Here is a 14,763-nt window from a genome sequence, read left to right on the forward strand (position 1 = left end):
GTCAGAGCAGGGTCATACAATTGTTGCAACTAGCAACTGAATTCTGGAGGGGCCCCAGTCAGGAAGCACTACAGGGAATTGTTACTAATGATGAGTTTGAACTCTTCCCCCTGCCGAGTGCTTTCAGTTTTGAAAAACTTGTTTTTCTGCAATTTCGCGGGATTCGCGGGGCGCGAACACGCGCGTGATCGGATTCGGAAGCCACAAATTCATGCGAATATGCAATTTGTTTTTTTGCGGCGTGTTAGTTGGCAAGGTTTTGTGCGTTTTTGCGAGCCGCTCGTAGTGCAAGGCGCGAAGTTACCCTCGCTGTCGTTCAAGGGCGCGGCCATCTTGTTTGCCTGACGTATTTCCGTTTCCGGGCGCGAAGTGTAATCTCGCAAAGTCTGCGGCTTGCCAGTACAGTTTCGCGCGTGTTCGCAAGGAAAATCTCGCGCGAACTTACCCGCGCGGTCGTGAACGGGCGCGGCCATCTTGTTTCTCATTCATTGCTATGGTTCTGGGCATGGTCTTTGTATCCTCTCTAAATCTCTGCCATCCTTTGCTTGTTTGTAGTTTTTTTAATCTATTTTACTTATTATCTATCCCTCTATTTTTCTAGCCCTATATTTTTGTTTTTACTGCTACTTTTGGTTAATTTTAAACTACTTTTTTAAACTCTTTTCTTTTCTTCTCTTCCCTATTCTATTTTCTTTATTCCTTTCCGCCCAGACCATGGTGAAGGGAGCCGGGAAGCATCCCGAGAAGGGACAGGGTCAGAGCTGTCACCCCGTGTCCGGCTCCCGTGCGGGCGTTTGAGGGGGGAGGAGGTCGTACCCAGGGAGATCTTTACCCCGGAGGAGGTGGGCCAACTCATTTTTTATGTTCAGCGCCGCCTCCCCAGGACCATCATGGGAGGCGGCAAGATCAGTGCCGGGTACGGGGTCCGGGAGCGCCGGAAGCGGTGGGAGAAGGTGTGCCAGGCCATTTACCACCACTCTCGGGTCTGGCGCACCTACAACCAGGCCACCCACCGCTGGACGGATGTCCTGACCCGTGAGCGAGATCTGCTCGACCTCCTTGGCCTTGAGATCCCCGGGCTTGGTGAGTAGTAGTAGCTATTTCTTTACTACTAAGTTTTCTCCTGCTGTGTTATTATATTGCAAATTTTTGTTTTTTACCAAGAGCAATAAAGCTGCTCATTACATTGTAGGTAAATTATATTTCAAAATCTTCTGTGAATTTCAGGTCCACTGCTCTCCTTCTTCTCAGTAGTGTTGCTACTATGCTTATTTGTTTTAGATTGTGTGTTCATTTCATTGGCCTGTGAAATTATGTATGAGTGTAGTTTAAAGAACTGCGTAATGCTACACACTAAGGTTCAGATTTTTAATTACCGGCGCATCCCTGCAAAGTAGCTGGGATGCGCCAGTAATTGTGCGTCACGCCACCATCACCCATGGTGCGCCGTATTTACAATGCAAAAACAACAAGTGATGGACTGAATGTGGATCAATGTCACACACTCCCACAGTCAAAAGATCTGGGCCCAAATCCATCGTTTTTTTGCACTCCACACCACCCTGGGTTAGACAATGGCGATATGCAAATCAGCTCTGACCCTGTTGCCCCATGGGAACAGTCCAGTCCGAACTACAAAAGCCATGTCCTTCCCAGAACGGAATCAAGCATCCGAGGACCGGACCGGTTTCGAGGTAACACCTCTCATCAGCCCGGCTAGCTTGACTCCAAGTGGTGTGGAGTGCCTGGGACCCACGTCTGGGCATCCCCAGCGCACTTAGGGCGGCAATTGCAAAAACAACAAGTGATGGACTGAATGTGGATCAATGTCACACACTCCCCCAGTCAAAAGATCTGGGCCCAAATCCATCGTTTTTTTGCACTCCACACCACCCTGGGTTAGACAATGGCGATATGCAAATCAGCTCTGACCCTGTTGCCCCATGGGAACAGTCCAGTCCGAACTACAAAAGCCATGTCCTTCCCAGAACGGAATCAAGCATCCGAGGACCGGACCGGTTTCGAGGTAACACCTCTCATCAGCCCGGCTAGCTTGACTCCAAGTGTTGTGGAGTGCCTGGGACCCACGTCTGGGCATCCCCAGCGCACTTAGGGCGGCAATTGCAAAAACAACAAGTGATGGACTGAATGTGGATCAATGTCACACACTCCCCCAGTCAAAAGATCTGGGCCCAAATCCATCGTTTTTTTGCACTCCACACCACCCTTGGTTAGACAATGGCGATATGCAAATCAGCTCTGACCCTGTTGCCCCATGGGAACAGTCCAGTCCGAACTACAAAAGCCATGTCCTTCCCAGAACGGAATCAAGCATCCGAGGACTGGACCGGTTTCGAGGTAACCTCTCTCATCAGCCCGGCTAGCTTGACTCCAAGTGGTGTGGAGTGCCTGGGACCCACGTCTGGGCATCCCCAGCGCACTTAGGGCGGCAATTGCAAAAACAACAAGTGATGGACTGAATGTGGATCAATGTCACACACTCCCACAGTCAAAAGATCTGGGCCCAAATCCATCGTTTTTTTGCACTCCACACCACCCTGGGTTAGACAATGGCGATATGCAAATCAGCTCTGACCCTGTTGCCCCATGGGAACAGTCCAGTCCGAACTACAAAAGCCATGTCCTTCCCAGAACGGAATCAAGCATCCGAGGACCGGACCGGTTTCGAGGTAACACCTCTCATCAGCCCGGCTAGCTTGACTCCAAGTGTTGTGGAGTGCCTGGGACCCACGTCTGGGCATCCCCAGCGCACTTAGGGCGGCAATTGCAAAAACAACAAGTGATGGACTGAATGTGGATCAATGTCACACACTCCCCCAGTCAAAAGATCTGGGCCCAAATCCATCGTTTTTTTGCACTCCACACCACCCTTGGTTAGACAATGGCGATATGCAAATCAGCTCTGACCCTGTTGCCCCATGGGAACAGTCCAGTCCGAACTACAAAAGCCATGTCCTTCCCAGAACGGAATCAAGCATCCGAGGACCGGACCGGTTTCGAGGTAACCTCTCTCATCAGCCCGGCTAGCTTGACTCCAAGTGGTGTGGAGTGCCTGGGACCCACGTCTGGGCATCCCCAGCGCACTTAGGGCGGCAATTGCAAAAACAACAAGTGATGGACTGAATGTGGATCAATGTCACACACTCCCCCAGTCAAAAGATCTGGGCCCAAATCCATCGTTTTTTTGCACTCCACACCACCCTGGGTTAGACAATGGTGATATGCAAATCAGCTCTGACCCTGTTGCCCCATGGGAACAGTCCAGTCCGAACTACAAAAGCAATGTCCTTCCCAGAACGGAATCAAGCATCCGAGGACCGGACCGGTTTCGAGGTAACACCTCTCATCAGCCCGGCTAGCTTGACTCCAAGTAGTGTGGAGTGCCTGGGACCCACGTCTGGGCATCCCCAGCGCACTTAGGGCGGCAATTGCAAAAACAACAAGTGATGGACTGAATGTGGATCAATGTCACACACTCCCCCAGTCAAAAGATCTGGGCCCAAATCCATCGTTTTTTTGCACTCCACACCACCCTGGGTTAGACAATGGCGATATGCAAATCAGCTCTGACCCTGTTGCCCCATGGGAACAGTCCAGTCCGAACTACAAAAGCCATGTCCTTCCCAGAACGGAATCAAGCATCCGAGGACCGGACCGGTTTCGAGGTAACACCTGTCATCAGCTCGGCTAGCTTGACTCCAAGTGGTGTGGAGTGCCTGGGACCAGCGTCTGGGCATCCCCAGCGCACTTAGGGCGGCATTTGCAAAAACAACAAGTGATGGACTGAATGTGGATCAATGTCACACACTCCCCCAGTCAAAAGATCTGGGCCCAAATCCATCTTTTTTTGCACTCCACACCACCCTGGGTTAGACAATGGCGATATGCAAATCAGCTCTGACCCTGTTGCCCCATGGGAACAGTCCAGTCCGAACTACAAAAGCCATGTCCTTCCCAGAACGGAATCAAGCATCCGAGGACCGGACCGGTTTCGAGGTAACACCTCTCATCAGCCCGGCTAGCTTGACTCCAAGTGGTGTGGAGTGCCTGGGACCCACGTCTGGGCATCCCCAGCGCACTTAGGGCGGCAATTGCAAAAACAACAAGTGATGGACTGAATGTGGATCAATGTCACACACTCCCCCAGTCAAAAGATCTGGGCCCAAATCCATCGTTTTTTTGCACTCCACACCACCCTGGGTTAGACAATGGCAAATTGCAAATCAGCTCTGACCCTCTTGCCCCATGGGAACAGTCCAGTCCGAACTACAAAAGCCATGTCCTTCCCAGATTGGAATCAAGCATCCGAGGACCGGACCGGTTTCGAGGTAACACCTCTCATCAGCCCGGCTAGCTTGACTCCAAGTGGTGTGGAGTGCCTGGGACCCACGTCTGGGCATCCCCAGCGCACTTAGGGCGGCAATTGCAAAAACAACAAGTGATGGACTGAATGTGGATCAATGTCACACACTCCCCCAGTCAAAAGATCTGGGCCCAAATCCATCTTTTTTTGCACTCCACACCACCCTGGGTTAGACAATGGCGATATGCAAATCAGCTCTGACCCTGTTGCCCCATGGGAACAGTCCAGTCCGAACTACAAAAGCCATGTCCTTCCCAGAACGGAATCAAGCATCCGAGGACCGGACCGGTTTCGAGGTAACACCTCTCATCAGCCCGGCTAGCTTGACTCCAAGTGGTGTGGAGTGCCTGGGACCCACGTCTGGGCATCCCCAGAGCACTTAGGGCGGCAATTGCAAAAACAACAAGTGATGGACTGAATGTGGATCAATGTCACACACTCCCCCAGTCAAAAGATCTGGGCCCAAATCCATCGTTTTTTTGCACTCCACACCACCCTGGGTTAGACAATGGCGATATGCAAATCAGCTCTGACCCTGTTGCCCCATGGGAACAGTCCAGTCCGAACTACAAAAGCCATGTCCTTCCCAGAACGGAATCAAGCATCCGAGGACCGGACCGGTTTCGAGGTAACACCTCTCATCAGCCCGGCTAGCTTGACTCCAAGTGGTGTGGAGTGCCTGGGACCCACGTCTGGGCATCCCCAGCGCACTTAGGGCGGCAATTGCAAAAACAACAAGTGATGGACTGAATGTGGATCAATGTCACACACTCCCCCAGTCAAAAGATCTGGGCCCAAATCCATCGTTTTTTTTTTTTTTTTGCACTCCACACCACCCTGGGTTAGACAATGGCGATATGCAAATCAGCTCTGACCCTGTTGCCCCATGGGAACAGTCCAGTCCGAACTACAAAAGCCATGTCCTTCCCAGAACGGAATCAAGCATCCGAGGACCGGACCGGTTTTGAGGTAACACCTCTCATCAGCCCGGCTAGCTTGACTCCAAGTGGTGTGGAGTGCCTGGGACCCACGTCTGGGCATCCCCAGCGCACTTAGGGCGGCAATTGCAAAAACAACAAGTGATGGACTGAATGTGGATCAATGTCACACACTCCCCCAGTCAAAAGATCTGGGCCCAAATCCATCGTTTTTTTGCACTCCACACCACCCTGGGTTAGACAATGGCGATATGCAAATCAGCTCTGACCCTGTTGCCCCATGGGAACAGTCCAGTCCGAACTACAAAAGCCATGTCCTTCCCAGAACGGAATCAAGCATCCGAGGACCGGACCGGTTTCGAGGTAACACCTCTCATCAGCCCGGCTAGCTTGACTCCAAGTGGTGTGGAGTGCCTGGGACCCACGTCTGGGCATCCCCAGCGCACCTAGGGCGGCAATTGCAAAAACAACAAGTGATGGACTGAATGTGGATCAATGTCACACACTCCCCCAGTCAAAAGATCTGGGCCCAAATCCATCGTTTTTTTGCACTCCACACCACCCTGGGTTAGACAATGGCGATATGCAAATCAGCTCTGACCCTGTTGCCCCATGGGAACAGTCCAGTCCGAACTACAAAAGCCATGTCCTTCCCAGAACGGAATCAAGCATCCGAGGACCGGACCGGTTTCGAGGTAACACCTCTCATCAGCCCGGCTAGCTTGACTCCAAGTGGTGTGGAGTGCCTGGGACCCACGTCTGGGCATCCCCAGCGCACTTAGGGCGGCAATTGCAAAAACAACAAGTGATGGACTGAATGTGGATCAATGTCACACACTCCCCCAGTCAAAAGATCTGGGCCCAAATCCATCGTTTTTTTGCACTCCACACCACCCTGGGTTAGACAATGGCGATATGCAAATCAGCTCTGACCCTGTTGCCCCATGGGAACAGTCCAGTCCGAACTACAAAAGCCATGTCCTTCCCAGAACGGAATCAAGCATCCGAGGACCGGACCGGTTTCGAGGTAACACCTCTCATCAGCCCGGCTAGCTTGACTCCAAGTGGTGTGGAGTGCCTGGGACCCACGTCTGGGCATCCCCAGCGCACTTAGGGCGGCAATTGCAAAAACAACAAGTGATGGACTGAATGTGGATCAATGTCACACACTCCCCCAGTCAAAAGATCTGGGCCCAAATCCATCGTTTTTTTGCACTCCACACCACCCTGGGTTAGACAATGGCAAATTGCAAATCAGCTCTGACCCTCTTGCCCCATGGGAACAGTCCAGTCCGAACTACAAAAGCCATGTCCTTCCCAGATTGGAATCAAGCATCCGAGGACCGGACCGGTTTCGAGGTAACACCTCTCATCAGCCCGGCTAGCTTGACTCCAAGTGGTGTGGAGTGCCTGGGACCCACGTCTGGGCATCCCCAGCGCACTTAGGGCGGCAATTGCAAAAACAACAAGTGATGGACTGAATGTGGATCAATGTCACACACTCCCCCAGTCAAAAGATCTGGGCCCAAATCCATCTTTTTTTGCACTCCACACCACCCTGGGTTAGACAATGGCGATATGCAAATCAGCTCTGACCCTGTTGCCCCATGGGAACAGTCCAGTCCGAACTACAAAAGCCATGTCCTTCCCAGAACGGAATCAAGCATCCGAGGACCGGACCGGTTTCGAGGTAACACCTCTCATCAGCCCGGCTAGCTTGACTCCAAGTGGTGTGGAGTGCCTGGGACCCACGTCTGGGCATCCCCAGAGCACTTAGGGCGGCAATTGCAAAAACAACAAGTGATGGACTGAATGTGGATCAATGTCACACACTCCCCCAGTCAAAAGATCTGGGCCCAAATCCATCGTTTTTTTGCACTCCACACCACCCTGGGTTAGACAATGGCGATATGCAAATCAGCTCTGACCCTGTTGCCCCATGGGAACAGTCCAGTCCGAACTACAAAAGCCATGTCCTTCCCAGAACGGAATCAAGCATCCGAGGACCGGACCGGTTTCGAGGTAACACCTCTCATCAGCCCGGCTAGCTTGACTCCAAGTGGTGTGGAGTGCCTGGGACCCACGTCTGGGCATCCCCAGCGCACTTAGGGCGGCAATTGCAAAAACAACAAGTGATGGACTGAATGTGGATCAATGTCACACACTCCCCCAGTCAAAAGATCTGGGCCCAAATCCATCGTTTTTTTTTTTTTTTTTTTTTTTTTTTTTGCACTCCACACCACCCTGGGTTAGACAATGGCGATATGCAAATCAGCTCTGACCCTGTTGCCCCATGGGAACAGTCCAGTCCGAACTACAAAAGCCATGTCCTTCCCAGAACGGAATCAAGCATCCGAGGACCGGACCGGTTTTGAGGTAACACCTCTCATCAGCCCGGCTAGCTTGACTCCAAGTGGTGTGGAGTGCCTGGGACCCACGTCTGGGCATCCCCAGCGCACTTAGGGCGGCAATTGCAAAAACAACAAGTGATGGACTGAATGTGGATCAATGTCACACACTCCCCCAGTCAAAAGATCTGGGCCCAAATCCATCGTTTTTTTGCACTCCACACCACCCTGGGTTAGACAATGGCGATATGCAAATCAGCTCTGACCCTGTTGCCCCATGGGAACAGTCCAGTCCGAACTACAAAAGCCATGTCCTTCCCAGAACGGAATCAAGCATCCGAGGACCGGACCGGTTTCGAGGTAACACCTCTCATCAGCCCGGCTAGCTTGACTCCAAGTGGTGTGGAGTGCCTGGGACCCACGTCTGGGCATCCCCAGCGCACCTAGGGCGGCAATTGCAAAAACAACAAGTGATGGACTGAATGTGGATCAATGTCACACACTCCCCCAGTCAAAAGATCTGGGCCCAAATCCATCGTTTTTTTGCACTCCACACCACCCTGGGTTAGACAATGGCGATATGCAAATCAGCTCTGACCCTGTTGCCCCATGGGAACAGTCCAGTCCGAACTACAAAAGCCATGTCCTTCCCAGAACGGAATCAAGCATCCGAGGACCGGACCGGTTTCGAGGTAACACCTCTCATCAGCCCGGCTAGCTTGACTCCAAGTGGTGTGGAGTGCCTGGGACCCACGTCTGGGCATCCCCAGCGCACTTAGGGCGGCAATTGCAAAAACAACAAGTGATGGACTGAATGTGGATCAATGTCACACACTCCCCCAGTCAAAAGATCTGGGCCCAAATCCATCGTTTTTTTGCACTCCACACCACCCTGTGTTAGACAATGGCGATATGCAAATCAGCTCTGACCCTGTTGCCCCATGGGAACAGTCCAGTCCGTACTACAAAAGCCATGTCCTTCTCAGAACGGAATCAAGCATCCGAGGACCGGACCGGTTTCGAGGTAACACCTCTCATCAGCCCGGCTAGCTTGACTCCAAGTGGTGTGGAGTGCCTGGGACCCACGTCTGGGCATCCCCAGCGCACTTAGGGCAGCAATTGCAAAAACAACAAGTGATGGACTGAATGTGGATCAATGTCACACACTCCCCCAGTCAAAAGATCTGGCCCCAAATCCATCGTTTTTTTGCACTCCACACCACCCTGGGTTAGACAATGGCGATATGCAAATCAGCTCTGACCCTGTTGCCCCATGGGAACAGTCCAGTCCGAACTACAAAAGCCATGTCCTTCCCAGAACGGAATCAAGCATCCGAGGACCGGACCGGTTTCGAGGTAACACCTCTCATCAGCCCGGCTAGCTTGACTCCAAGTGGTGTGGAGTGCCTGGGACCCACGTCTGGGCATCCCCAGCGCACTTAGGGCGGCAATTGCAAAAACAACAAGTGATGGACTGAATGTGGATCAATGTCACACACTCCCCCCGTCAAAAGATCTGGGCCCAAATCCATCGTTTTTTTGCACTCCACACCACCCTGGGTTAGACAATGGCGATATGCAAATCAGCTCTGACCCTGTTGCCCCATGGGAACAGTCCAGTCCGAACTACAAAAGCCATGTCCTTCCCAGAACGGAATCAAGCATCCGAGGACCGGACCGGTTTCGAGGTAACACCTCTCATCAGCCCGGCTAGCTTGACTCCAAGTGGTGTGGAGTGCCTGGGACCCACGTCTGGGCATCCCCAGCGCACTTAGGGCGGCAATTGCAAAAACAACAAGTGATGGACTGAATGTGGATCAATGTCACACACTCCCCCAGTTAAAAGATCTGGGCCCAAATCCATCGTTTTTTTGCACTCCACACCACCCTGGGTTAGACAATGGCGATATGCAAATCAGCTCTGACCCTGTTGCCCCATGGCAACAGTCCAGTCCGAACTACAAAATCCATGTCCTTCCCAGAACGGAATCAAGCATCCGAGGACCGGACCGGTTTCGAGGTAACACCTCTCATCAGCCCGGCTAGCTTGACTCCAAGTGGTGTGGAGTGCCTGGGACCCACGTCTGGGCATCCCCAGCGCACTTAGGGCGGCAATTGCAAAAACAACAAGTGATGGACTGAATGTGGATCAATGCCACACACTCCCCCAGTCAAAAGATCTGGGCCCAAATCCATCGTTTTTTTGCACTTCACACCACCCTGGGTTAGACAATGGCGATATGCAAATCAGCTCTGACCCTGTTGCCCCATGGGAACAGTCCAGTCCGAACTACAAAAGCCATGTCCTTCCCAGAACGGAATCAAGCATCCGAGGACCGGACCGGTTTCGAGGTAACACCTCTCATCAGCCCGGCTAGCTTGACTCCAAGTGGTGTGGAGTGCCTGGGACCCACGTCTGGGCATCCCCAGCGCACTTAGGGCGGCAATTGCAAAAACAACAAGTGATGGACTGAATGTGGATCAATGTCACACACTCCCCCAGTCAAAAGATCTGGGCCCAAATCCATCGTTTTTTTGCACTCCACACCACCCTGGGTTAGACAATGGCAAATTGCAAATCAGCTCTGACCCTCTTGCCCCATGGGAACAGTCCAGTCCGAACTACAAAAGCCATGTCCTTCCCAGATTGGAATCAAGCATCCGAGGACCGGACCGGTTTCGAGGTAACACCTCTCATCAGCCCAGCTAGCTTGACTCCAAGTGGTGTGGAGTGCCTGGGACCCACGTCTGGGCATCCCCAGCGCACTTAGGGCGGCAATTGCAAAAACAACAAGTGATGGACTGAATGTGGATCAATGTTACACACTCCCCCAGTCAAAAGATCTGGGCCCAAATCCATCTTTTTTTGCACTCCACACCACCCTGGGTTAGACAATGGCGATATGCAAATCAGCTCTGACCCTGTTGCCCCATGGGAACAGTCCAGTCCGAACTACAAAAGCCATGTCCTTCCCAGAACGGAATCAAGCATCCGAGGACCGGACTGGTTTCGAGGTAACACCTCTCATCAGCCCGGCTAGCTTGACTCCAAGTGGTGTGGAGTGCCTGGGACCCACGTCTGGGCATCCCCAGAGCACTTAGGGCGGCAATTGCAAAAACAACAAGTGATGGACTGAATGTGGATCAATGTCACACACTCCCCCAGTCAAAAGATCTGGGCCCAAATCCATCGTTTTTTTGCACTCCACACCACCCTGGGTTAGACAATGGCGATATGCAAATCAGCTCTGACCCTGTTGCCCCATGGGAACAGTCCAGTCCGAACTACAAAAGCCATGTCCTTCCCAGAACGGAATCAAGCATCCGAGGACCGGACCGGTTTCGAGGTAACACCTCTCATCAGCCCGGCTAGCTTGACTCCAAGTGGTGTGGAGTGCCTGGGACCCACGTCTGGGCATCCCCAGTGCACTTAGGGCGGCAATTGCAAAAACAACAAGTGATGGACTGAATGTGGATCAATGTCACACACTCCCCCAGTCAAAAGATCTGGGCCCAAATCCATCGGTTCTTTTTTTTTTTTTTTTTTTTTTTGCACTCCACACCAGCCTGGGTTAGACAATGGCGATATGCAAATCAGCTCTGACCCTGTTGCCCCATGGGAACAGTCCAGTCCGAACTACAAAAGCCATGTCCTTCCCAGAACGGAATCAAGCATCCGAGGACCGGACCGGTTTCGAGGTAACACCTCTCATCAGCCCGGCTAGCTTGACTCCAAGTGGTGTGGAGTGCCTGGGACCCACGTCTGGGCATCCCCAGCGCACTTAGGGCGGCAATTGCAAAAACAACAAGTGATGGACTGAATGTGGATCAATGTCACACACTCCCCCAGTCAAAAGATCTGGGCCCAAATCCATTGTTTTTTTGCACTCCACACCACCCTGGGTTAGACAATGGCGATATGCAAATCAGCTCTGACCCTGTTGCCCCATGGGAACAGTCCAGTCCGAACTACAAAAGCCATGTCCTTCCCAGAACGGAATCAAGCATCCGAGGACCGGACCGGTTTCGAGGTAACACCTCTCATCAGCCCGGCTAGCTTGACTCCAAGTGGTGTGGAGTGCCTGGGACCCACGTCTGGGCATCCCCAGCGCACTTAGGGCGGCAATTGCAAAAACAACAAGTGATGGACTGAATGTGGATCAATGTCACACACTCCCCCAGTCAAAAGATCTGGGCCCAAATCCATCGTTTTTTTGCACTCCACACCACCCTGGGTTAGACAATGGCGATATGCAAATCAGCTCTGACCCTGTTGCCCCATGGGAACAGTCCAGTCCGAACTACAAAAGCCATGTCCTTCCCAGAACGGAATCAAGCATCCGAGGACCGGACCGGTTTCGAGGTAACACCTCTCATCAGCCCGGCTAGCTTGACTCCAAGTGGTGTGGAGTGCCTGGGACCCACGTCTGGGCATCCCCAGCGCACTTAGGGCGGCAATTGCAAAAACAACAAGTGATGGACTGAATGTGGATCAATGTCACACACTCCCCCAGTCAAAAGATCTGGGCCCAAATCCATCGTTTTTTTGCACTCCACACCACCCTGTGTTAGACAATGGCGATATGCAAATCAACTCTGACCCTGTTGCCCCATGGGAACAGTCCAGTCCGAACTACAAAAGCCATGTCCTTCTCAGAACGGAATCAAGCATCCGAGGACCGGACCGGTTTCGAGGTAACAACTCTCATCAGCCCGGCTAGCTTGACTCCAAGTGGTGTGGAGTGCCTGGGACCCACGTCTGGGCATCCCCAGCGCACTTAGGGCGGCAATTGCAAAAACAACAAGTGATGGACTGAATGTGGATCAATGTCACACACTCCCCCAGTCAAAAGATCTGGCCCCAAATCCATCGTTTTTTTGCACTCCACACCACCCTGGGTTAGACAATGGCGATATGCAAATCAGCTCTGACCCTGTTGCCCCATGGGAACAGTCCAGTCCGAACTACAAAAGCCATGTCCTTCCCAGAACGGAATCAAGCATCCGAGGACCGGACCGGTTTCGAGGTAACACCTCTCATCAGCCCGGCTAGCTTGACTCCAAGTGGTGTGGAGTGCCTGGGACCCACGTCTGGGCATCCCCAGCGCACTTAGGGCGGCAATTGCAAAAACAACAAGTGATGGACTGAATGTGGATCAATGTCACACACTCCCCCCGTCAAAAGATCTGGGCCCAAATCCATCGTTTTTTTGCACTCCACACCACCCTGGGTTAGACAATGGCGATATGCAAATCAGCTCTGACCCTGCTGCCCCATGGGAACAGTCCAGTCCGAACTACAAAAGCCATGTCCTTCCCAGAACGGAATCAAGCATCCGAGGACCGGACCGGTTTCGAGGTAACACCTCTCATCAGCCCGGCTAGCTTGACTCCAAGTGGTGTGGAGTGCCTGGGACCCACGTCTGGGCATCCCCAGCGCACTTAGGGCGGCAATTGCAAAAACAACAAGTGATGGACTGAATGTGGATCAATGTCACACACTCCCCCAGTTAAAAGATCTGGGCCCAAATCCATCGTTTTTTTGCACTCCACACCACCCTGGGTTAGACAATGGCGATATGCAAATCAGCTCTGACCCTGTTGCCCCATGGGAACAGTCCAGTCCGAACTACAAAAGCCATGTCCTTCCCAGAACGGAATCAAGCATCCGAGGACCGGACCGGTTTCGAGGTAACACCTCTCATCAGCCCGGCTAGCTTGACTCCAAGTGGTGTGGAGTGCCTGGGACCCACGTCTGGGCATCCCCAGCGCACTTAGGGCGGCAATTGCAAAAACAACAAGTGATGGACTGAATGTGGATCAATGTCACACACTCCCCCAGTCAAAAGATCTGGGCCCAAATCCATCGTTTTTTTGCACTCCACACCACCCTGGGTTAGACAATGGCGATATGCAATCAGCTCTGACCCTGTTGCCCCATGGGAACAGTCCAGTCCGAACTACAAAAGCCATGTCCTTCCCAGAACGGAATCAAGCATCCGAGGACCGGACCGGTTTCGAGGTAACTCTTGTGGGAATTGTTCGGTATGCCCCCTCACGAACAAGAGCACCACAGTTACGTTAAAATCCGGAAAAGTATGGACATTGAACCATTTCAGTAACTGTAATACTTCGAATGTGGTCTACAGACTGAGCTGTGAGTGCGGCCTAGAGTACATAGGGCTAACAACGCGCAAGATCAAGCTTCGTATACAAGAGCACCTTAGCACTATCCGACATGGCAAATTAACCACAAAATTGGTAGAACATTGCCATCGAAATAAACATACATTCACCTGGGTGGTCCTGGAAAGAGTAACAGGTGAGGCACAAACTTTGGAAAAACGCCTAGTGACAAAAGAAGCGCGTTGGATATACCAGGAACGAAGTGAACAACAGGGCCTAAACGAACTACTGGAATGGAATAAGCTACGATGACAAAGATCTACATTGAAGCTCCTTGGCTCAACTAACCTGATATATAAAAAGAGATAGTATTCATTTACCATCCCTTGATTAGGACACTGAACTGTATCATGCGATTTGTTTTTAATTGCTCTCCCTAGTGACCGATTAAGATCAGGAATGCAATGTGTGATAATAACAAACGCATATATCAGTATACCTTGTGAATATAATTATTCGCAGATTAATTTTTTTTAAATCTTATAATGAGTTCCAAAGAGAGAGGCATTATAGATCTATGAAATTAATCCCTGTACACACTAAACATAAAAATTATTAGCGCAGAAAGGTCTTTTAAATAGTTGCTGGCCCGGGGTAGTAACCATCGGGGTACTGTTCCAACATGGCCGTTCGCCCCAATGAAGTATACTCCAGGGTGCGGAAACGATTGGTATAACGTTACCTTCCACATGAAGCTAATATAACATACATTGTCCATTTTGCCTCATATCAGTATTGTAACATCTGAGATTTAAACTTAATAATTTGTAAATCTGAATGTCCGATCACGTGTGAATACACTGTCCAACCACGTGACCACAAGAACCAATCAGTACGCGAGGTATTTCGAACCCGGAAATAAAATAGAAGTGTTTCCACTCGCGAGGCGTTCCTGGGCTGAGAAGAC

Source organism: Lissotriton vulgaris, chromosome 8 (assembly GCF_964263255.1).
Source record: "Lissotriton vulgaris chromosome 8, aLisVul1.2, whole genome shotgun sequence".
Classification (NCBI taxonomy): Eukaryota; Metazoa; Chordata; class Amphibia; order Caudata; family Salamandridae; genus Lissotriton; species Lissotriton vulgaris.